Source organism: Castanea sativa, chromosome 12 (assembly GCF_040712315.1).
Source record: "Castanea sativa cultivar Marrone di Chiusa Pesio chromosome 12, ASM4071231v1".
Classification (NCBI taxonomy): Eukaryota; Viridiplantae; Streptophyta; class Magnoliopsida; order Fagales; family Fagaceae; genus Castanea; species Castanea sativa.
In genome coordinates, this window is record NC_134024.1 from 29,087,330 (window position 1) to 29,091,539 (window position 4,210).

The window sequence follows — 4,210 nt, forward strand, 5'->3', positions numbered from 1 at the left end:
GGTTATACTAGAGAAGGAAGTTCCAGCAGTGAACCTAAGAAGGAAGTGAGGTTCGTATCAGCCAAGAGTATTAAGAAACTTAAAGAAGTGATAACTAAGACTGAGACCCCTATTGCTGAGAAGAGAACCATTGGTGTAAAACCACAGGATAAAGGGAAGTCATCATCCAAGAATCAGAGTGGGCCTCAAATGAAGCATGTGTGTCATCATTGTGGAGTTCAAGGGCACATAAGACCTAATTTTTCAAGCTTCATGCACTCAAGAAAGCTGATTCCATGCATAACCAAGAAAGTTCAAAGAAGAAACCAAAGAGAACACAATCTAAGGGAGAAAATGAAGGACATCTCATTGCAGACGTCATGGAAATGCTGAAGAACATCTCTCTATGCCTTGCTAGCTTGACTCTGAGGCTGGAAAGCTATGTTGGTCGTGCATCTCCATCCAAGGCTCTCACCCAAAACACTCGAAAAGTGTGGGTGAAGAAGGGTACCCATGCATGTTTATTTCCTATGCTCATGCTTTAATACTTTTGATCTTTAGAGGTCATAGGTTCATGCATCATGACATGTAAAATCTTCTTATATCATTACTTCCGATTCATAGCATGATTCTTTTGCTAGTTGCATTTTGCTCTTGTTTTTTTGTTGATCTTACTTTTTTTGTTATGTTTTTTAGTGTGTTGAAAAATTCAAAAACTCATAAAAAATTGAAAAATCTCCAAAAAGTTTGATCGCTTGTGTTGTGTATATCACATGTGAGTTTGGCCTAGTTCCTTCGTACTAAAGGTGTAGTGCATTTACGAGCTTAGCTTGTTCTCTATGCACATCTATCATTATGGGAAAAATCTTGAAATCTATGTGTGATTGTTGTAAATCGATCTTCAAGCTTGTCATGAATGATTAGTCAATAGTCTTGTTGGTTTTGATATATGTATAGACTTGTGTCTATATCTTTTCCCACATTTTTATGTTTTTGCTATATAGCTCATCAAATGTCAAATCTCGAAAAGAGATATTAAGCTGCAAAATTCGTCGCACATACTAGTATTTTACTAGGAAAAAGGGAAAGCGACTTGTATCAAATTGTATGGTGCCTCAAAAGCCAAAGACTCACTCACAAAGTTGAAATATCCAAAATTTCAGGAATCGATCTCAAAATGAGATGTATTGTTCAAAAATTGATCAAATGTTATGATTTGTAATGAAGCCTGTTGGGAAATTTAGACCTCGGTTGATAGAATTAACAAGTTTTAAACCCAAGTTAATAATTAGGTTTATTATGAATAATACTTTTTAAAACAAACAAACATCAATATCATGTCAAAACTAAGTGCAGCGGAAAAATAAATAAGACAAGATATGATGACCCAAGAAAACCAATGAAACCAATCAATTTCACAGTAAAAAACTTAGGGAGAAACCTTCTCGAAAAGCAATTCACTATAGTAAAGAGAAGTTTCAGATCTAGTACAAAACCTTTGTCCCTAGACTCTACAATCCCCGTAGATGAACTCACAGGAGAAACCTTCTACTGCTTCAGAACCTTTGAACTCTTCAATATATGAACGTCACCCTTTGATGCACGGATCCCAGTACGTGACTCACTCACCAACTTGAGAAAGAAGAATGTTGGCTACAAAGTTCTTCACTTCATCAACAATGAAGATCAAGAAGCATTTGGTTACAAAACCCTAAGGGCAAAGACGCAGTAGCTTCTTTTTGATAGAATAAGACTTCAGTCACCTTTTGCATATGTTCTCCTTGTATCCTTTTATGTGACGGCCTCTAAAATAAGCCTTATATATGCCTAGGGTTGTGAGAAAAGAAACCCTACACAAATACAAACCCATGGGCTGAAAATCAGATCTAGAAATCTGAATTCCCGTAACCTTGATAGATACCTCGATAGATAGCAGGTGTCGAGCCTTATTAAACCTCGATAGATAGCTATCTGTCGAGAAGCTATCGAGCAGCTATCCATAAGTGTCCACAGGTGTCCAGCTATCTGTCTAGCTTTAGTGAGCACCTTTTCTTCACTTGTTTCTTGGTCCAATCTTCATGGCTTTAATACTAGACTTGAACAACATGTTCTTTGAAGTATAAAACATATCCTAGATCTACCCAATTACAAGTAAAGTGCATTTTGTCAAAGGATTAGCCGATTACATAAAATAATGACATGTGTTCTTAACAATTGAACCACATATGTCCTAACAATCTCCCCCTTTGGCAATCCGTGACAAAACCACAACAAACAAATGAACATATGAGAGAAGTCATAAATCACTCAACTTATACTCACTTGTTGAATACAATAAAATCTATCCTAACATAAACTCTTGAAAAAATTTTGCAAGAAGAGAGTTCTTGACAAGTAGACTTTAACAACTTGTATTTCTGAAACACTTAAACAAAACTCATTAAGGCATCTTGTGTGAAACAGAAATAAAAGATTGCATACAAATAAAGAAACATGTGTATAAAGAGAGAATAGAAACAACACATGTAGAGGTAGGTGAAGAAAATATACATCATCACATATGTATCAAAGATAAGAACAATGTATGTAAACATGGTCACAAGACCTAGGATACAAGAATAAGAAGCTAAAAGTTGCTCCTACAACAACAAGGAGATAAGCACTCCCCCTAACAAGATGAAACAGATCTCCCCCTTGCAAAGGAATGTATTTCTCCCCCTAACTTGTAGAATCTTAAAGAAAGAAACCACAAATTTTCCAATTTCTCCCCCTTTTTGTCACGATTGATAGAGGATACAGGAAGTTATAAAGCTTTACCCGAGAAACATAAAGATGATCAAGAATGAACAAGGGGGCACAAAGAACCCATAAAGATGCATGAATGTAATGAAACAAGATGCTATGGATGACAAGATAAGAGAAACATGCAAAACATGTGAAGAACAATGCATGCAGAGGATCTCGATGGATCGAGAGGTGTCGAGAAGCTATCGAGCATACCTCGATGGATCGAACAGCTATCGAGAAGCTATTGAGGGGACAAGAACTTTCTCGATCGATCCACCTAGCTATCGAGAGGTGTCGAGATTGCGGTAAAACGTCAACTGAAGATCTTGATAGATAAGCCAGGTATCGAGAGGTGTTAAGAAGGTGTCGAGATGGCTTAAAAACAGTTTTTCAAAGAGGAAAAAAACACAAATATGAATGCAATCAAACATGCAACTCAGACAATGACCCAGCTAACATATTAACCTCTTAAAACATCTCTCATTTAACAAAGAGTTAAGCATTGAGCTCCCAAAAACTCACACACACACTAAACAAGTCTAACCAATTTTATATTTCAAAAACAAGTTAAGACAGTTTAGTGAGCATACATCAACACATGTAAACCTTGTGATGGCCAAATCACATTGTACCTGCACATCTATCAAGAGTAGCAAAGAATATTACGTATTGTGTGTGAAAAACATTGCAAGATTGCATGAGTGTCTCAAGGTTATGATGATTTGAGATATGAGAAAATCACTTTAACTCACACACAAGCATAACTGTTTGATGAGGACTGTCACCTTTGAGGTACATCCTATAACTCCCACATCTCTTAGAAAACACGCTTGCAATCATATTTAAAGTATTTTTGTCTTTTTGCTTTTATTTCTTTGCATATTTTCTTTTATTAAGCAAACCATGCATGGGTATACAAAGGACAGAAAAGAAATACCCAATTATGTTAAGCTTTTTGACATTGCACTTTTGCTATGCCAAAGCATACTGATGTCATTGACATTACACTTTTGCTATGCCGAAGCATACAGATGTTATATCATGATTGGCGGGTAACAATAGTGAGATGGTTATTTATGCTTTTCTCTTAGGATTTTCTAGTCCTTCCCGTCAAAAAGAGTGATACGAGTGTTAAGTACAAGAGATCACTTAACATTACTCATCACAAACAAAGAGCCACAAAGCTCACTTAGTTAGTTTTTGCATAAGAATGCTCATCTAAGCTACAAGAGATACAAAGTTTCGAAAACTCTGTTTCAATGGTCATTTTAAGGTTCACAAGAACCGATGTACACATACACACACTATTTTTTTATTTTTCTGATTTTTCAATTTTTTTTTTGAAAAAAAAAACAAAATAAAAACTAAACAATTAAACAAAAACAGACAAACAACATGAGAGCATGAAAGAAAAATGCAAATGCATGAAATCATGATAGAAAAT